This window comes from Nerophis ophidion, linkage group LG23, assembly GCF_033978795.1.
Source record: "Nerophis ophidion isolate RoL-2023_Sa linkage group LG23, RoL_Noph_v1.0, whole genome shotgun sequence".
NCBI classification, from domain to species: domain Eukaryota; kingdom Metazoa; phylum Chordata; class Actinopteri; order Syngnathiformes; family Syngnathidae; genus Nerophis; species Nerophis ophidion.
In genome coordinates, this window is record NC_084633.1 from 22825469 (window position 1) to 22848232 (window position 22764).

Genomic DNA, 22764 nt, shown 5'->3' on the forward strand with positions numbered 1-22764 from the left:
GATATCTATATGTATATATATATAGATAGATATCTATATATATATATATATGTGTGTGTGTTTTATATTTACATGTATGTGTATATATGTGTGTGTGTGTATATACAGTATATATATATATATATATATATACACACATATATATATGTGTGTGTGTGTATATATATACACACACAAATATAAACACACACACGTGGTATATATATGTATATATATATATACATATATATATATATATATATATATATATATATATATATATGTCTTGATTGGATTATCCAGAGAATAGTGTTCGATACCGTGGTAGAGCGCAATATGTAGGTGTGGGAAAAATCACAAGACTACTTCATCTCTACAGAACTGTTTCATGAGGGGTTCCCTCAATCATCAGGAGTTTTTTTTTTTTTTTTTAATCTCCTGATGATTGAGGGAACCCCTCATGAAACAGTATATTAATGTATATATCTGTATGTATGTATTTATGTATATGTATATATATATGTATACAGTATATATATACTGTATATGTATATACTGTATATAAATGTGTATGTATATATATATATATATGTATATATATATATATACAAACACACACATGTGGTATATATGTATATATATATATATATACCATGTGTGTGTGTATATATATTTGTATGTATATATGTGTGTGTATATATATTTGGATGTTTATATGTGTGTGTATATATATTTGTATGTATATATGTGTGTGTATATATATAGTATATATATGTATATGTATATGTATATACAGTGCCATCCAAAAGTATTGGAACATTTTGACCAATTCCTTTATTTTGTTGTAGACTGAAAACATTTGGGTTTGACATCAAAAGATGAATATGAGACAAGAGATCAACATTTCAGCCTTAATTTCCAGGTATTTACATCTGAATGTGATACACAACTTAGAATACACACAACATTTTTAGTTGAGCAAAAAATATATATTGGAACATATAAACATTCAATACAAACCCCGTTTTCATATGAGTTCGGAAATTGTGTTAGATGTAAATATAAACAGAATACAATGATTTGCAAATCCTTTTCAAGCCATATTCAGTAGAATATGCTACAAAGACAACATATTTCATGTTCAAACTCATAAACTTTTTTTTTGCAAATAATAATTAACTTAGAACTTCATGGCTGCAACACGTGCCAAAGTAGTTGGGAAAGGGCATGTTCACCACTGTGTTACATCACCTTTTCTTTTAACAACACTCAATAAACGTTTGGGAACTGAGGAAACTAATTGTTGAAGCTTTGAAAGTGGAATTCTTTCCCATTCTTGTTTTATGTAGAGCTTCAGTCCTTCAACAGTCCCGGGTCTCCGCTGTCCTATTTTATGCTTCATAATGCGCCACACATTTTCCATGGGAGACAGGTCTGGACTGCAGGCGGGCCAGGAAAGTACCCGCACTCTTTTACTACGAAACCACGCTGTTGTAACACGCGCTGAATGTGGCTTGGCATTGTCTTGCTGAAATAAGCAGGGGCGTCCATGAAAAAGACGGCACTTAGATGGCAGCATATGTTGTTCCAAAACCTGTATGTACCTTTCAGCATTAATGGTGCCTTCACAGATGTGTAAGTTACACATGCCTTGGGCACTAATGCACCCCCATACCATCACACATGTGTAAGTTACCCATGTCTTGGGCACTAATGCACCCCCATACCATCACACATGTGTAAGTTACCCATGTCTTGGGCACTAATACACCCCCATACCATCACACATGTGTAAGTTACCCATGTCTTGTTCACTAATACACCCCCATACCATCACACATGTGTAAGTTACCCATGTCTTGGGCACTAATACACCCCCATACCATCACACATGTGTAAGTTACCCATGCCTTGGGCACTAATACACCCCCATACCATCACAGATGTGTAAGTTACCCATGCCTTGGGCACTAATACACCCCCATACCATCACACATGTGTAAGTTACCCATGTCTTGTTCACTAATACACCCCCATACCATCACACATGTGTAAGTTACCCATGTCTTGTTCACTAATACACCCCCATATCATCACACATGTGTAAGTTACCCATGCCTTGTTCACTAATACACCCCCATACCATCACACATGTGTAAGTTACCCATGTCTAGGCCACTAATACACCCCCATACCATCACACATGTGTAAGTTACCCATGTCTTGTTCACTAATACACCCCCATACCATCACACATGTGTAAGTTACCCATGTCTTGTTCACTAATACACCCCCATACCATCACACGTGTAAGTTACCCATGTCTTGGGCACTAATACACCCCCATACCATCACACATGTGTAAGTTACCCATGCCTTGTTCACTAATACACCCCCATACCATCACACATGTGTAAGTTACCCATGTCTTGTTCACTAATACACCCCCATACCATCACACATGTGTAAGTTACCCATGCCTTGGGCACTAATACACCCCCATACCATCACACATGTGTAAGTTACCCATGCCTTGGGCACTAATACACCCCCATACCATCACACATGTGTAAGTTACCCATGTCTTGTTCACTAATACACCCCCATACCATCACACGTGTAAGTTACCCATGTCTTGGGCACTAATACACCCCCATACCATCACACATGTGTAAGTTACCCATGCCTTGTTCACTAATACACCCCCATACCATCACACATGTGTAAGTTACCCATGTCTTGTTCACTAATACACCCCCATACCATCACACATGTGTAAGTTACCCATGCCTTGGGCACTAATACACCCCCATACCATCACACATGTGTAAGTTACCCATGCCTTGGGCACTAATACACCCCCATACCATCACAGATGTGTAAGTTACCCATGCCTTGGGCACTAATGCACCCCCATACCATCACACCTGCTAGCTTTTGAACTTTTCGTCGATAACAGTCTGGATGGTTCGCTTCCCCTTTGGTCCGGATGACACGATGTCGAATAATTCCAAAAACAATTTGAAATGTGGACTCGTCAGACCACAGAACACTTTTCCACTTTGCATCAGTCCATCTTAGATGATCTCGGGCCCAGAGAAGCCGGCGGCGTTTCTGGATTTTGTTGATAAATGGCTTTCGCTTTGCATAGTAGAGCTTTAACTTGCACTTACAGATGTAGCGACCAACTGTATTTAGTGACAGTGGTTTTCTGAAGTGTTCCTGAGCCCATGTGGTGATATCCTTTTGAGATTGATGTCGGTTTTTGATACAGTGCCGTCTGAGGGATGGAAGGTCACGGTCATTTAATGTTGGTTTCCGGCCATGTCGCTTACGTGGAGTGGTTTCTCCAGATTCTCTGAACCTTTTGATGATATTATGGAGCGTAGATGTTGAAATTCCTGAATTTCTTGCAATTGCACTTTGAGAAAGGTTGTTCTTAAACTGTTTGACTATTTGCTCACGCAGTTGTGGACAAAGGGGTGTACCTCGCCCCATCCTTTCTTGTGAAAGACTGAACATTTTTTGGGAACCTGTTTTTATAGCCAATCATGGCACCCACCTGTTCCCAATTAGCCTGCACACCTGTGGGATGTTCCAAATAAGTGTTTGATGAGCTTTCCTCAACTTTATCAGTATTTATTGCCACCTTTCCCAACTTCTTTGTCACGTGTTGCTGGCATCAAATTGTAAAGTTAAAGATTACTTGCATTAAAAAAGTGTTTATTAGTTTGAAATTTGAACATGAAATATGTTGTCTTTGTAGCATATTCAACTGAATATGGCTTGAAAAGGATTTGCAAATCATTGTATTCTGTTTATATTTACATCTAACACAATTTCCCAACTCATATGGAAACGGGGCTTGTATATATATATATATATATATATATATATATATATATATATATATATTTATATATATATATATATATATATATATGTATGTACATATATATGTATATACAGTATATATGTGTGTATATGTATGTATAAATATATATATATTTATATATATATATATATATATACATATGTATGTATATATATATATATGTATATATATATATATATATATATATATATATATACATATGTATGTATATATATATATATGTATATATATATATATATATATATATATATATATATATATATATATATATATTCTTTTTATTCTTACACCAACAAAAATAACTTTTTTTTGCTTTGGTTGACAAATAACAAACAAGATGGATTTTTTTTTTGTTCCTTTTTCTTTGTATTTTCATTGCAGGACAAGAACTCCCAAGATGAAGATTGAAGAAAAAACACATTTGAATATTAATACTAGTAATAATAGTAACACTGCGCTAATGGGGAAAGTCACAGTGTGGCTCAGGTGGTGGAGCAACTGGAAGGGTTCCAGGTTCGATCCCCGCTTCTGCCATCCGAATCAGTGCCAATGTGTCCTTGGGCAAGGCACCTGCTTTCCCTTCACTTATTAACAGTAATTACAGTAGTCAGTACTTGAAGGTAGAAAATGACTACTGTCAGAGGTGGGTCGAGTAGCCAGAAACTGTACTCAAGTAAGAGTACTGTTACTTTAGAGATTTATTACTCAAGTAAAAGTAAGGAGTAGTCACCCAAATATTTACTTGAGTAAAAGTAAAAAGTATGTTGTGAAAAAACTACTCAAGTACTGAGTAACTGATGAGTAACCTGTTTGTTTAATGATGACGGCAACAAATAATGCACAAAAACATAAAAATAGCAACGAGCAAATTGACAGCCAGGAATATCTCTTAAGCAACTAAAACAACATTATATATTAAATAATAGTACATTAAAATAAAATAAAAAAAAAAATGGCACATTGAGCCACAATAACTTAACTGCACCATAGGCTCAGTAGGCATTGATTGATTGATTGATTGATTGATTAAAACTTTTATTAGTAGATTTTACAGTACAGTACATATTCCCTACAATTGACCACTAAATGGTAACACCCCAATAAGTTTGTCAACGTTTATCAATTACTTAATAAATGACCAAGTCGAGGTGATCTACCTCATATATCCATATACACAAATCATTTATACACACACATATCATATATATAATGTGTATATATATATATATATATATATATATATATATAAATATATATATATATATATATATATATACATACATTTATATATACAGTATATAATTTATATTTATTTATTTTGCCGTTTTTGTCGACATGTTAAAGGTGTTTTAATGAATATACATGCATGTTTAAGATATAGATTCCTATCTTTCATGAAGACAAGAATATAAGTTGGTGTATTACCTGATTCTGATGACTTGCATTGATTGGAATCAGACGTCCATGTTTTCAAATGGAGGAGAAAAAATGTCCTCTTTTCTGTCTAATACCACATGAAAGTCATTGGTTTTTGGCATCTTATTTGTCCAGCTTCCATATTCGTTTTTATACACTTTACAAGAAATACATTGGCGGCAAACTCCGTAGTTTGCTAGCTTGTTTGCTGTGGCTTTCGGAGACTCTTATTTTGTTAGCGCAGTCGCGATGGAGCGGCGCTTTTATTGTGACGACAGGAACTGTGCGATCAGTCTTTAGGCTTTTGACGGGAAGTACGGTTGAAATAAAAAGTGTCTTTTTTCCTTTACACTTTTGATTGATTGATTGAAAGTTGTATTATTAGATTGCACAGTACAGTACATATTCCGTACAATTGACCACTAAATGGTAACACCCCAATACGTTTTTCAACTTGTTTAAGTCGGGTCATGTGACCGCCTGGCTCTGTTTGATTGGTCCAAGGTCACCAGTGACTGCATGTGATTGGTGAAACGCAGACATGCGTAGATCCTACTTTGAAAAACCAAAACAAACATTAATAAATCGATTAAAAAAAAAGTAGCGAGCTGAATGTACATAAATGGAGCGGAGTAAAAGTAGCGTTTCTTCTCTATAAGTATACTCAAGTAAAAGTAAAAGTATGTTGCATAAAAACTACTCTTAGAAGTACAATTGATCCCAAAAGTTACTCAAGTAGATGTAACGGAGTAAATGTAGCGCGTTACTACCCACCTCTGACTACTGTGTACAATAAAAAGAAAGGAATACTTATATATGCATGTTGAGAATAATACATGAATGAATGCTTCATTTTAAAGAATAAATAATAAAAGTAATAAGTAACAGAATGTGTGACCATTAAATATCTGAATGTGAATAAATGTTGATATTATGAAATGAAAAGAGAATGTTATTACTAAATGTATGTTTAATTTACATGTTGTACGTTAGGGTTAGGTAACAAATAGGTGAATGTACTGCAATTTAATAATGAGTGTTATTTTCAGCAAGGTACTTGTGTTGTACTTTGATGTACTCCTACTTCCAAGTGACTTTGTCAAGTACTAGTAAAGGAAGAGATGATGCAGTACTTGAAGTCTTTACTTTTGTCCTGAGATGAAGATCAACTTCATGAAGACACCTTATCAATGTCAAAGTGACCAAAGTGGGCGTGGCCACAAAGAAAGAAGGAAGGGGGCGGAGCCTCTTTCATTTTCTGATGTTAAGTTGGCCCTGTGATGAGATGGCGACTTGTCCAGGGTGTATCCCGCCTTCCGCCCGAATGTAGCTGGGATAAGCACCAGCGCCCCCCGCGACCCCAAAGGAAATAAGCGGTAGGAAATGGATGGATGAATGAAATTCCTGGTAAAAGCTGTTATACATTATATGCCTTGAGCTCTTACTTTGAAGGCCCTAAGAGCGGAAGTGGTGACACGATGAGTGCAGCGGAGATGTTTATATATGTCGCCTATACTGTATAAAAGTACAAAATAACAAACACCGAGGGAGGCTCCAGTTTTACACCAGGACCACTTTATTTACTTTCTTTCAAAAACTACCGCTCCACACAACCTCTCACCACTTCCGCTCTCAGTGACTTCAAAATAAGAGCGCGAGGCAAATACTGTATTACAGCTTATAACAGGAACTTAACATCACAAAGAGGCAAGTCCATAAAATAGGTTGCATTATTTTGTGGTTTTATACAGTATAGGCGACATATATAAACCATCGGTTACATTTTGTTGTTGTTGTTGTTTTGTGTGTTGTGAGGCTCTGTATATTTGGGGGGACAGGTTAATATGTTTTTGTTTTAACTGCCTGTGTTGTTTTTGCACTTATCCTGTTATTTGTGTTGAAACGAGGACATTTCTTTTTGTAGGAGGGGAGGTATGTAACCTATTTTTATGGGCTTGCCTCTTTGTGATGTTAAGTTCCTGTTAGAAGCTCTTCTAGAGTATATGCCTTGGAGTCTTATTTTGAAGGCCCGAGGAGCGGAAGTGGTGACAGGTTGAGTGGAGCGGAGGTTTTTGAAAGAAAGTAAATAAAGTGGTCCTAAATAAAGTGTAAAACTGCAGCCTCCCATTTTGTACTTTTATACAGTATAGGCGACATATATAAACTCTCGCTTACAATAACAAAGACGCAGGCTCTAGTTTTACACGAGGACCACTTTATTTCAAACTTGTTTTTTAAATGTTTATTTACAAATTTCAACAATAACAAACAGATGAGAAACAATAATCAAAATAGTTCAAAAACAGTATAAAACATTACAAAAAAATATAAAAACAGTCCAAACAGCGCCAGGAGATTGTAAATTCAAAGTAACAAAATTAGAATACAAAAATATATATATATATATAATAACCAAGTGCAAATTAATCAAGCCATAGGCTCATTCAGATTCATTAAATAACTTAAATTTGGAACACAGTGTCATCGTTTTCAACTTTATTTCAACCCCTTTTTTTTTATTTATAAATTTCCACAATTACAAACAGTAAGTCCAACAACAATATAAAACATTACAAAACATTATAAAAACAGTCCAAACAGCGCCAGGGGGTTGTAAATTCAAAGTAACGAAAATAGAATACAAAGAAATGAATACATAATAAACAAAGTACAAAGCCATAGGCTCATTCAGATTAATCAAATAACTTAAATTTGGAACACAGCATCATCGTTTTTAACTTTATTTCAAACCTGTCTCTGCCTGCGTCACACAAGTGACGTCACTGTTGGAGAGCCATATAGCACACCGTGATTGGTGGATTCCTTCAGCTCCGCCCACAACGCTGTCAAGCACCATTCATATCAAACTCTCACTAACATTCAACTTTCATATTAGCGTGGGAGCCGCAAAATAAGATCTCACGTGTCTGAGACCCTGGTCTAATATATATATAGATGTGTCAGAAGTGCTACTGACACTTTGCTCATGTTTGCTTTTCCTGTCTTTGAAATCACTTCCTGTCCTGCTGCTCTTATTTTCTCACTGTTTCCTGTTTGCTCTCTGTCTTTTGTGGCACCTTTACTCTCTGCTCCGTGTCTGCACACCTGTTCCTCGTTTAATTAGTTGTATTTAGTTCCACCTGAGTCCCTCCTTCACTGCTTCATCATTATTCTTTTTTGACGGATGTGGATCGGACGGGTTTTATTCGCAGTGAGTAATACTTTGCTCTTTTACACTGGCGTTCTATTGTTTGTCTTCATGCTTCTACCGTGTGCTTTGCTGATTTAAAGTTGTGTTTGTGTTGCTGTGACAGTTTGCTCTTTTACACTGGCGTTCTATTGTTTGTCTTCATGCTTCTACCGTGTGCTTTATTGCTGATTTAAAGTTGTGTTTGTGTTGCTGTGACAGTTTGCTCTTTTACACTGGCGTTCTATTGTTTGTCTTGATGCTTCTACTGTGTGCTCTATTGCTGCTTTTAAATTGTTTGATTCGCACTGCACGTGCACATGTGTTAGGAACACAACATGTAGAAACACACATTTAGTGACAAACATGCACATGTGTTAGGAACACAACATGTAGAAACACACATTTAGTGACAAACATGCACATGTGTTAGGAACACAACATGTAGAAACACACATTTAGTGACAAACATGCACATGTGTTAAGAACACAACATGTAGAAACACACATTTAGTGACAAACATGCACATGTGTTAGGAACACAACATGTAGAAACACACGTTTAGTGACAAACATGCACATGTGTTAGGAACACAACATGTAGAAACACACGTTTAGTGACAAACATGCACATGTGTTAGGAACACAACATGTAGAAACACACGTTTAGTGACAAACATGCACATGTGTTAGGAACACAACATGTAGAAACACACATTTAGTGACAAACATGCACATGTGTTAGGAACACATGTAGAAACACACATTTAGTGACAAACATGCACATGTTAGGAACACAACATGTAGAAACACACATTTAGTGACAAACATGTACATGTGTTAGGAACACATGTAGAAACACACATTTAGTGACAAACATGCACATGTGTTAGGAACACAACATGTAGAAACACACATTTAGTGACAAACATGCACATGTGTTAGGAACACAACATGTAGAAACACACATTTAGTGACAAACATGCACATGTTAGGAACACAACATGTAGAAACACACAGTGACAAACATGCACATGTGTTAGGAAACACAACATGTAGAAATACACATTTATTAGTCAGTGACAAACATGCACATGTTAGGAACACAACATGTAGAAACAAGACACATTTAGTTGCTGACAAGCTGTCAGTCACCATGGCTCTCAACTGCTGGCTAAGAGAGTCAAGGTGTGGCTGAGTGTTTGCTACAGGTGAACACACCTGCCCTCACTGATTAGTGTTTGCTACAGGTGAACACACCTGCCCTCACTGATTAGTGTTTGCTACAGGTGAACACACCTGCCCTCACTGATTTGGTTCAACTATGGTTGTCAAAAGCTGGGTGTTTAGGACATTTCAAAGTTGGGATCTCCAAGCTCAAAAGTCCGCTGTGAATACGTTTACACTTGTGATGCTTTGTTTAAGGTGTATTTACATAAAGTTGTCAGCTCTCCATGCATCACCAAACATCTGCAGAGATGTTGGTGCTGGCTTTCTTGTTGTTGTTGTTGTTGTTGTTGTTGTTCACCTTTGACATTTTGGGGTTTAAATAAATGTTAGTGTTAAACTGCATGTTTTGCCGTCCTTGGTTTGAAAGTCCAGTTTACAATGCTTACATGGCCTTCACCCAAGGCGGGGTGTGATAGTTGCTGCTTTTTGGTGTGTGTGTGCGCTTTTTAGATTTTAATATTTATTATTAGGGGTGTGGGGAAAAAATCAATTCGAATTAGAATCACGATTCTCATATTGTGCGATTTAGAATAAATTCTCATTTTTAGAAAAATCGACTAAAAAAAGAAAAATATATATTTTAAATTAATCAACCCAACAAAGCACTACACAACAATACCATAACAATGCAATCCAATTCCAAAAGCAAAGCAAAGCTGAGCCAGCAACACTCAGAACTGCAATAAACAGAACAATTGAGAGGAGACACAAACACCACACAGAACAAAACAAAAGTAGTGAATATTATCAACAACAGTATCAATATTCGTTATAATTTCAGCATAGCAGTGATTAAAAATCCCTCTGACATTATCATTAGACATTTATAAAAATAATAAAGAACAATAGTGTCACAGTGGCTTACACTTGCATGGCATCTCATAAGCTGGACAACACACTGTGTCCAATGTTTGCACAAAGATAAAATAAGTCATATTTTTGGTACGTTAAACAGTTCAAACAAATTTACATTATTGCAATCAGTTGATAAAACATTGTCCTTTACAATTATAAAAGCTTTTTTTTTTTTTTTATTTTTTTTGTTTTGAAACTACTACTCTGCTAGCATGTGAGCAGACTGGGGTAGATCCTGCTGAAATCTATGTATTGAATGAATACACAATCCTTCTGAATTGGAAAAATATTGTTGTGAATTCAGAATCGCGTTGAATAGAAAAAATTGAATTATAATCGAATTGCGACCCTAAATCGATATTGAATCGTGGGACACCCAAAGTCAATGTTCTTTTGGTTTATTTTGGGGACTGCGTGGTTGGTAGAGTGACCGTGCCAGCAACCTGTGGATACCTCCAATCCACTTTATTTACCGTATATAGCACATTTAAACAAAATGTTTCCAAAGTGCGGCACAACAATATTAAAAACAACATTCGAATACTATCTTAAGCTCCACCAATGACTGAATAAAAATAAAAATTAATTATAATAAATATATACATAGAATAGAATGTACTTTATTGATCCTTGGGGGAAATTCAACACCACAGTTTGCTCACAATGATATAGATATATATAATTTTCCCACGAAAGGAATAAATGTTTTGCTATGTCCTCATTTTCAATACAATGCAACTGTAAAAAATGTTCATAACATCGGAGGCTAGCAATTTGTGTTTTGTGGTAGTGTGCTTACAATTATGCTTCATAAAACTTTCTGAATTGTAAACTTAAAGGATTATATTTTTTGACCACACAACTCACGTAGTGTTAAAAGCCAAAGAATAAAAATGGGTCTTAAGACGAGACTTAAAACACTCCACATCGGGAGCAGTTTGAGTATGGAGGGGCACAGTGTTCCACAGCTTAGGGCCGACCACAGAGAAGGTCCTGTCTCCCCTAGTTTTAATTCCTGGTTCAATTCCCACCTTCTATTGACCTCGTCATGTACGTTGTGTCCTTGAGCAAGACGCTTCACTCTTGTTCCTGACGGTCGTCGACAAGGCTAATGTTTGTTTGGCGTTGGTAGTCTGAGGCCAATGTTCAAGTACCAATAATTGTCACACACTAGGTGTGGCAAAATTATCTGCATTTGACTCCTCACCCTGGATCACTTCCTGGGAGGTGAGGGGAGCAGTGAGCAGCAGTGGTGGCTGAGCTCGGGAATAAATTTGGGTGATTAAACCCCCAATTACAACCCTTGATTCTGAGTGCCAAGCAGGGAGGTAATGGCTCCCATTTTTATAGTCTTTGGTATGACTCAGGCGGGGTTTGAACTCCAAACCTACCCATCTCAGGGCGGACTAATTGGTTTGGCGTTGGTCGTGTGCGACGCCAATGTTTATGTATGTAGTGTTTTATGCTCTTTTACAGGCCTGACATGTATGTATTGTTTCTGCTCGTATACAGGCCCGGCATTTATGTATGTATTCATGTTCATTTACATGCCCGACATGTATGTATTGTTTATGGTCATTTACAGGCCCCGGCATGTATGAATGTGTGTATTGTTTATGCTCATTTACATGCTTGACATGTATTGTTGATGCTCATTGACAGGCTTGACATGTTTGTATGTCTTGTCAAGCATGTCAATAAGCATTAACAACACATACATGCATGTGGAGCTTGTCAATGAGCATTAACAATACATACATTCATACGTGTGGAGCTTGTCAATGAGCATTTATAATACATACGTGTGGAGCATGTCAATGAGCATTTATAATACATACGTGTGGAGCATGTCAATGAGCATTAACAATACATAGGCTCCATATGTATATGTTTTGGAGTGTTTATTTTTGTCCTGAGATAAAGATAAATTTCATGAAGGCATCTCGTGAATGTCAACATAGATAGATAGTACTTTATTGATTCCTTCAGGAAAATTAAAATTCCAGCAGCAGTGTACAGAGTTGAGATCAATTTAAATAAAAGTAAATAATGGGGGTTTAAATGGAAACACAATAGAGAATTACAATAAGAATAAAAAATAAAAAGCAACAATGGGGGGAAAAAATATATATATATATATAACAGTAAAATAAGAATATAACAAGACAAAGTAGGCAGTAGTGACCATGTTATGAAAACGTAATGCACATGACCAAAGTAGGGTTAGGGTTAGAGAAAGAAAGAAAGAAAGAAGGGTGGGCGTAGCATTTTCATTTTGTGATGTTAAGTTGGTCCTGTGATGAGGTGGTGACTTGTCCAGGGTGTACTCCGCCTTCCGGCCTGATTGTAGCTGAGATAGGTATCCGTGACCCAAAAGGAAATAAGTGGTAGGAAATGAATGGTGGGGCTGAGTGTTTGCTACAGGTGAACACACCTGCCCTCACTGATTTGGCCCTACTATGGTTGTCAAAAGCTGGGTGTTGGGACATTTCAAAGTTGTGATCTCCAAGCTGAAAAGTACGCTGTGAATATTTTTGCACTTGTGATGCTTTATGTAAGATGTATTTACAAAAGGTTCTTAGCTCTCCATGCATCACCAAACATCTGCAGAGATGTTGGTGCTGGCTTTCTTGTTGTTGTTGTTCACCTTTTGACATTTTGGGGTTTAAATAAATGTTGTGCCATCCTTGGTTTGAAAGTCTGGTTTACAATAGTTACATTACCTTCACCCGAGGCGGGGGGGGGGGGGGGGGGTGATAGTTGCTGCTTTTGTGTGTGTGTGGCCGGCCAATGTTGGATGTATTGTGTATCTGGGGAAATAAGAGGTCGACATCACTAACATAGCCCTGTGCTGGTTTACGTCCTCAACAACGGAACCTTCTCTGTGAACAGAGCCAAACATTCCTCCCGCTGTGCCAACCTCACCTGTGGGGTCCCTAAGGCTCAATACTGGGTTCCATCCTGTTCTCCATCTACATGCTCTCCCTCAGCCAAGTCATTCATCGCCTTAAAATTTCCTTTCATTTCTACACTGATGATACTAAATCTATCTTCCACTCAAGACAGACGATCCATCTGGACTGGACCATTTGAAGGACTGCTTGCAGGACATAAAAGAGTGGATGTCAAAATTTCCTGCAGCTCAATGACAGAGTGAAATTCTTCTGTTCGGGAACTCCAACTCCAACCCCCCAACTGTGCACAATAGCCAAGATCAAGTATGTCCTCTCCCCCAGTGACTTAGAGGGTCGTGTTCATGCTCATCTTCTGCAGACTGGACTAATGGAATGCCTTCTATGCTTGGGTCACTGACAAGACCATATACAGCATGCAGTTGGTACAAAATGCTGGTGACAGGCACAAAAATGAGGGAACACATTTCTCCCATCCTCTCCTCCCTTCACTGGCTCCTGGTGAAGCACAGAGTGAAATTTAAGATCCTTACGTATGTGTTCAAAGCGCTCCGTGGTCTTGCCCCAGCTTACATCAAACATCTCCTGGACCAACCTATCAGCTCCAGGCTTGGTCGTTGCCTCAGATCTGACAACCAGATGACCTTGAAGGTCCCACAGTCAAACCTAGTGACAAAGAGAGACTGTGCATTTTCAATGATGGTACCTGGCCTATGGAATAAGCTCCCCCTGAAAGTCAAGTCTGCCACCTCTCTGGACACTTTTAGAGCACAGCTTAAAACTCACCTCTTTGCCGCAAATGACTTGATTTGTGTTCATGTGTCTTAAATGTTTGTTCTAAATTCCTTTCTGTCCCTGTTTTTTTTTTCTCTACTCAGGCTGCACCCCAGGCTGATGTAATGGTTCCTTGTGTGGGTGCAATAATTGAAAATAACATTATTTTTTTTCTTCAAGGTCAATTTTGTGGAGTCTGGTCTACAATACAAGGTCTATGTATATTTTCTTTTCTTTTTTTTTCCATTTTTTTTTTAATTTCAAGGTCAATTTTGGGGGTCTAGTCATCTACAATACAACGTCAAAATGTATTTCATTTGTCATGGTTTTTGTTATCTACAAGGTCAATTTTAAGGAGTCTGTTCATCTACAGTGCAAGGTAAATTTGTATTTTATTTGTCATGGTTTTTAACTACAAGGTCAGTATGTATTCAACTTGTGTCCTCATGGTTTTTGTTAACTACAAGGTCAATTTTGGGGGGGAAGGGGAGTCTGATGAATAAAATACATATTGACCTTGTATTGTAGATGACCAGACTCCCCTTCCCCCCCACAAATTGACCTTGTAGTTAACAAAAACCATGAGGACACAAATAAAATACACATTTACCTTGTATTGTAGATGACCAAAGTTTAACTACAAGATCAATTTGTGGGGTTTTTTTTTTTGTCATTGTTTTTGTTTCCTCGTGGTTTTTGATATCTACAATACAAGGTAAATGGTTTTTTTTTTCTGTTTTTTATCTTCAAGGTCAATTTTGTGGGGTCTAGTCATCTATAATACAGGGTCAGTATGTATTTGTGTCATGGTTTTTAACTACAAGGTCAGTATGTATTTAACCTGTGTCACTGTTTTTGTTTCCTCATGGTTTGTGATATCTACAATACAAGGTCAATATGTATTTAATTTGTCAAGGTTTTTGTTATCTACAAGGTAAATTTTAAGGAGTGTGGGCATCAAAAATACAAGGTAAATTTGTATTTTAACTACAAGGTCAGTCTGTATATTGTGTCATTGTTTTTGTTTCCTCATGTTTTTTTATATCTACAATACAAGGTCAATGTATATTTTATTTGTGTCATGGTTTCTATTAACAACAAGGTCTATTTTGGGGGGTGTCTCATCTCTAATACAAGGTCAATATGTCTTTTTTTGTCATGGTTTTTAACTACAAAGTCAATATTTAATTTGCCATGTTTTTTGTTATCTACAAGGTCAATTTTAAAGAATCTGGTCATCTACAATACAAGGTAAATTTGTATTTTATTTGTCATGGTTTTTGTTACTACAAGGTTGGTATGTATTTTGGGCTTTTTTTGTTTTGTTTCCTCGTGGTTTTTGATATCTACAATTCAAGGTTAATATCTATTAGGTCAAGTTTAAGATGTCAGGTCATCTATAATACAAGGTAAATTTTGTATTTAATTAGTGTCCATGGATTTTGTTGTCTACAAGGTCAATTTTAAGGAGTCTTGTCTTCTACAATACAAGGTAAATTTGTATTTCATTTGTCATGGTTTTTGTTATCTATTAGGTCAATTTTAAGAAGTCTGGTAATCTACAATACAAGGTAAATATTTTATTTGTCATGGTTTTTGTTAACTACAAGGTCAATTTGCGGGGTTTTGGTCATATACAATAAAAGGTCAGTATGTATTTAGTTTGTGTTTTTTGTTTCCTCATGTTTTTGATATCTACAATTCGTCTATTTTGTGTCATCATGGTTTCTATTAACTACAAGGTCAATTTTGGGTTCTGGTCATTTTCAATCCAAGTTCGATTTGTATTTAATTTGTGTCCTTTTCGTCCTCAAGGTCACTTTTGCGGGTCTGGTCATCTACAATACAAGGTCAACATGTATTTCATTTGTCATGGTTTCTATTAATTACATGTTTGGGGGGCTCTGGTCATGTACAATGCAAGGTAAATTTGTATTTAATTAGTGTCCATGGATTTAGTTGTCTACAAGGTCAATTTTAAGGAGTCTTCTACAATACAAGGTAAATTTGTATTTTATTTGTCATGGTTTTTGTTATTACAAGGTCGGTATGTATTTGGGCCTTTTTTTTTTTCCTCATGGTTTTTGATATCTACAATACAAGGTTAATATGTATTTCATTTGTCATGGTTTTTCTTATCTACAAGGTCAATTTGAAGGAGTCTGTTCATCTACAATACAAGGTAAATTTGTATTTTATTTGTGTCATGGTTTTTAACTACAAGGTCAGTATGTATTTAACTTGTGTCACTGTTTTTGTTTCCTCATGGTTTTTGATATCTACAATACAAGGTTAATATGTATTTCATTTGTCATGGTTTTTATTAACAAGGTCAATTTTGGGGGGTGGGGGATCATCTATAATACAAGGTCAATATGTATTTTTTTTTGTCATGGTTTTCAACTACAAAGTCAATATGTAATTTGTCATGTTTTTTGTTATCTACAAGGTCAATTTTAAAGAATCTGGTCACCTACAATACAAGGTAAATTTATTTTATTTGTGTCATGGTTTTTAACTACATGGTCAGTATGTATTTAACCTGTGTCACTGTGTTTCCTCATGGTTTGTGATATCTACAATACAAGGTCAATATGTATTTAATTTGTCATGATTTTTGTTATCTACAAGGTAAATTTTAAGGAGTGTGGGCATCAAAAATACAAGGTAAATTTGTATTTTAACTACACGGTCAGTACGTATATTGTCATTGTTTTTGTTTCCTCATGGTTTTTGATATCCTCTAATACAAGGTCAATGTATATTTTATTTGTGTCATGGTTTCTATTAACAACAATGTCAATTTTGGGGGGTGTCTGATCATCTATAATAAAAGGTCAATAGTGAAGTGAATGATATTTATATAGCGCTTTTCTCAAGTGACTCAAAGCGCTTTACATAGTGAAACCCAATATCTAAGTTACATTTAAACCAGTGTGGGTGGCACTGGGAGCAGGTGGGTAAAGTGTCTTGCCCAAGGACACAACGGCAGTAACTAGGATGGCACAAGCGGGAATCGAACCTGCAACCCTCAAGTTGCTGACACGGCCTCCCTACCAACCGAGCTATACACTGTCAAACTCGTTTGCACTTGCACTTGCACTTGCACTTGCATGGCTTAATCTTTGAGACAAGCATATGCTACAATATGTATTTTTTTTGTCATGGTTTTTAACTACAAAGTCAATATGTAATTTGTCATGTTTTTTGTTATCTACAAGGTCAATTTTAAAGAGTCTGGTAATCTACAATACAAGGTCAATTTGTATTTTATTTGTCATGGTTTTTGTTACTACAAGGTTGGTATGTATTTCGGGACTTTTTTTTTTTTTAGGGTTAGGGTTTGGCCTTTGTTTTAATGTTTTTGATATCTACAATAAGTTTATGTATTTTGTCGTCATGGTTTCTATTAACTACAAGGTCAATTTTGGGGTTCTGGTCATCTACAATCCAAGTTAGATTTGTATTTAATTTGTGTCCTTTTTATCTTCAAGGTCACTTTTGCACATATGGTCATCTACAATACAAGGTCACTATGTATTTCATTTGTCATGGTTTCTATTAATTACAAGGTCAATTTTGGGGGGCTTTGGTTATCTACAATACAAAGTAAATATGTATATTTTGCCATGGTATTTATCTACAAGGTCAATTTTGGGGGTCTGGTTATCTATAATACAAGGTCAATATGAATTTTATTTGTGTCTCGTGGTTTTTATCTACAAGGTCAATTTTGGGGGTCTGGTCATCTACAATACAAGGTCAATATGTATTTCCTTTGTCATGGTTTTTGTTATCTACAAGGTCAATTTTGGGGGTCTGGTTATCTATAATACAAGGTCAGTATGAATTTTATTTGTGTCTCGTGGTTTTTATCTACAAGGTCAATTTTGGGGGTCTGGTCATCTACAATACAAGGTCAATATGTATTTCCTTTGTCATGGTTTTTGTTATCTACAAGGTCAATTTTAAGGAGTCTGGTCTTCTACAATACAAGGTCAGTATGTATTTAATTTGTGTCCTCATGGTTTTTGTTTTCTACAAGGTCAATTTTAGGAGTCTTGTCATCGACAATACATGTTAAATATGTATTTAATTTGTGTCATGGTTTTTCATATCTACAAGGTCAATATGTATATAATTTGTGTCCTCATGGTGTTTGTTTCCTCAGTTTTTGATATCTACAAGGTCAAAATTGGTTTATTCCACTATGCAATGCAACACTCTTACCTAATGTTATCCATTTATTCATTCATGTGACTAATTTCTCATTCTTACACCCTGCAGCGCTACAACAGTACACAAGTCTTACACAATGTGTTATGGGTCACGTTCCTGCTTCTCCTCCTGCTGTGCGGACTGAGTGCATGGCGGAGCACATAAACAGGTGTTCCCTCTCCGCTGCGGGTGTGCCTCTGCAAGAGATCTGCAATCAACACACCTGCCGGTGATGAGCAACCAGCCTTCATAAGCCAGCGCGTCTTAAGATCCGGTGCCAGAACGTAGTTTCTCCTACCAGTACAGTAAGCCAACACATCTCCAGCCTTCTCGCTCCCTGTGTTCCCTTCCTGTCGTGTTTACGGTCTTTCGTGTTGTGTCGTCCTCCAGCTTCCTCGTCGTCTACCTGGACCCACTTTGGATTCCTTCTTGCCTTCCTGGACCAAGACCTCGCTCCTGCCCTCTGACGTCCAAGCCTTTTTCTCCTTTTGGACTTCCACCTCTATCTCAACACGCACACTCAACACCCTCTGGTGACCACGCTCAGATAATACTTACACATAGTCACACTCCATCTCTTTAAGGTAATCACACACTGCACTCACATACTGAGTTGTCAATAAACACGCTGGCAGCTAACATCATCGTCTCTCTGCAGTCTTCTTTTCCCGCTGTTATGTCACACAATCTTACTTATTTTGTCATTCATTTGTTCATCCACGTTATCATTCTTACACCATGCACCGCAACAACACTATAGTATAGGTGTAATATGATCAAACTTTCTTGTTAAAAGTATAGCAGCTGCATTTTGTACCAACTAATATTTTAATGCTAGACAAAAGGAGGCCTGAAAAAAATAGATAACAGTAATGTAGAGAGATGTAAATAACGCATGAATAATGATCTCAGAGTCTCTAGTGGACAAAATAGGACATATTTCAGGGAGATTACGGAGATGAAAGAAGGCTGTTTTACACTCCTAATGTGACTGAAAAGAAAGTTGTGTTGGTTACACTCTTAATGTGTGACTCAAACGAGAGAGTTGGGTTGAAGATAATATCCAGATTCTTTATCGAGTAGCTTTGTGTAATTGGTTGTCAAACTGTTATGGTGGTGTTATTAAATGGGTGTGGAATTGTTTGCTTCTCAAATTTTACGGTGGTATTAAATATATGGATAAATGTTTGGTTGTCAAATGTCGCGGTGGTCTTATCAAATAGGTGTGGAATTATTTGGTTGTCACTGGGGTGTAACGGTACGTCTATTTGTATTGAACCGTTTCGGTACAGGATTTCGGTTTGGTTCGGAGGTGAACTGAACGACACGGACATATAAGTAGCGCATCGCACGTTGTGTAAACAATGCACACCGAGGCACCATGAATTCATTTACGTGGACCCCGACTTAAACAAGTTGAAAAACGTATTCGGGTGTTGAATGGAATATGTACTGTATTGTGCAATCTACTAATAAAAGTTTGAATCGATCAAAAAAAAACAACACACAGCATGCTAGCAACGACTGGTAGATAGACTGACCACACCTCCACTTTTCACGGGATAAGTCCTCTTTGCGGAGCTGTCCAGGTGGAGTTTCTTAAATGCCTCAAATGTCCGGCATTTTAAGTTATGGTTGCGTGTATTTTCAATGTACGTTCAGGGTTAAAGGGGCTAAAAACAAAAAAGTGGTGCATGCAGCGTTAACATTGGTGAGGGCGGGCCAGAGACAGAGAGTGAGAGAGTTATGATAAACGCGCATGCGTCGCCAGGCTCTGCTTTTTACCCATACATTTATCACTTTTTGTTATCTATAGCAGGGGTGTCAAAAGTGTGCCCCGGAGGCCATTTGCTGAACACAGCTAATGTTTTAAAGGCCCATGGCACATTCTAAAAATACTATTAAAATAAACATAAACAAAAGTGAAATTAAAAAGCTTAAAGGCTAAATGTAATTTAGAAAAAGTTGCAATGTTGACTAATAAAACAAAGCTGTTTTTTTTTCTTTCAAACTGTCATTGCTCAAAACATAATATTGAATAAAAATTAATATTATGAATTATTGACCTATCCAAGTTTCCGATTTACTTCACATCAAATATTCCACAAAGAAAAATATTTTTGGTGGAAGATTTATCAAATGTGTTAAATCAAAAAATTTATATTTTGTTGTTTTCTTACTGTACCGAAAATGAACCGAACTCTGACCTCTGAACCGAGGTATGTACCGAACCAACATTTTTGTGTAGCGTTACACCCCTAGTTGTCACATGTTATGGTTGTATTAAATGGGTGTGTAATTGTTTGGTTGTCACATGTTACGGTGGTTTATTAAATGGGTGTGTAATTGATTGGTTGTCAAATGTTACGGTGGTTTATTAAATGGGTGTGTAATTGATTGGTTCTCAAATGTTACGGTGGTTTATTAAATACGTGGATAAATATTTGGTTGTCACAAGTGGTATTATTAAATGAGTGTCTTTGTTCAGCAGGACCGATAATCAGCATTTTCGTTTCCTTAGCGATGAGTTGCAAAACGTTAGCTGACATCCATTGTTTAATTTCATTAAAACACGCCTCCAGCTGACTACAATCCGGCGTGTGGGTCAGCTTTGGGGGCATGTAGAGTTGGGTGTCATGATCATAACAGTGAAAGCTAACACGTATGATGTCACCTAGCGGCAGCATGTAGATGCTGAAGAGTGCAGGGCCAAGGACCGAACCCTGGGGAACTCCACACGTTACCTTAACATAGTCCGAGGTCACACTGTTATGGGAGACACACTGCACCCTGTCAGTAAGATAAGAGTTAAACCAAGACAGGGCTAAGTCTGACATACCAATTCGTGTTTTGATACGCTCTAATAAAATATTGTGATCGACTATCGAAAGCAGCGCTAAGATTGAGGAGCAGCAACATAGATGACGCATCAGAATCTATCGTTAGCAATAGATCATTAGTCATTTTTGCGAGGGCTGTCTTAGTAGAGTGATTTGCCCTGAAACTGGATTGAAAGGTTTCACATAGATTTTTAGACGCTAAGTGTTCATTTAACTGCTTTGCAACAATTTTTTCGAGGATTTTCGAAATAAAGGGAAGGTGAGACACCGGTCGGTAGTTTACCATGAGGTCAGGATCGAGGTTAGGTCTTTTAAGGAGAGGATGAATAACCGCTTTTTTGAATGCTAGGGGAACAGTGCCCGAGGAAAGTGATAAGTTTATAATATTTAGCACTGATGGACCTAATAATACAAAGAAGTCCTTAAAAAGTTTCCCAGGAAGTGGGTCAAATAAACATGTTTGTTTTATTCCATTTACACGTAACAATTCTTCTGTTATTTCATCAAAACGAGAGAAACTATTTTGGATATTTGCAGTATCCGCCGTATATAGTCGTATCTGTGTTAATAGAACCTAGTTGTAGCTGGGACGCATTGTCTTTAATCTCCTTTCTAATAAGTTCAATTTTCTTATTAAAGAACTTCATAAAGTCATCTGCCGAATGGGTGGAGCTACTGGAAGGAGTCCCTTGTTGGGTTAGCGATGCTACTGTACTAAACAAAAATTTGGGATCGTTTTTATTAAGGCGGATGAGATTGGAGTAATTCGTTTTAGCTAAGGTAAGCATGCGTTTATAAGTTATTAAACTATCACTCCATGCTTGATGGTGCACCTCAAGTTTAGTCGTGCGCCATTTGCGTTCCAGCTTTCTACATAAGAATTTCTGAGCTCTAATTTCTTCTGTAAACCATGGCGTACGCCTTTTTGGAGCCTTTTTTTAACTTCAGTGGTGCTATACTATCAATGGTTTCGCGCAGGGCGTGGTTAAAGTTGTTAGTGAGGTTATCAATAGAGCCCACATACTTTGGGAATGGTGCCATTACCGAGGGCAGTGAGCCAGCAAGAGTTGTCGTTGTGGCAGCATTAATGTTGCGGCTGCTATAGCAGTTTTTATTATTATTATTAGCTTGCCGAACATGAGTCTGAACCTCGAATTTTATAAGGTAATGATCGAACATTACTTTAGTGGAGTATCATAACTTTGGAAACGGTGATACCTCTGACAAGCACTAGGTATATCGTATTACCGCTGTGATGCGTCGGTCCATTTATTATTTGTGTAAGTCCACAGCTATCGATTATAGTCTGGAGCGCCACGCACGCTGGGTCCGATGGGGTATTCATATGGGTATTAAAGTCCCCCATTATGATTATATTATCGGCGTACGTCACTAGATCAGCAACAAACTCTGAGAACTCACTGATAAAGTCCAAATAGGGCCCTCGGGGGCGGTAGA

General features: G+C 37.0%; 1 long non-coding RNA gene across 2 annotated transcripts; it reads left to right on the top strand.

Annotated features, from left to right (window-relative positions):
* The first annotated feature begins 8278 nt into the window (after positions 1-8278).
* Positions 8279-19095, top strand: LOC133541720 (uncharacterized). 2 transcript variants are annotated; one of them, XR_009803963.1, is made up of 3 exons: positions 8279-8501; positions 18536-18771; positions 18857-19095. It is a non-coding gene; the product is annotated as an uncharacterized LOC133541720 (long non-coding RNA). The 2 variants fall into 2 exon arrangements; XR_009803964.1 differs by lacking the exon at positions 8279-8501 and adding an exon at positions 14740-18052 and having other exon boundaries at positions 18132-18771.
* Positions 19096-22764: the final 3669 nt, after the last annotated feature.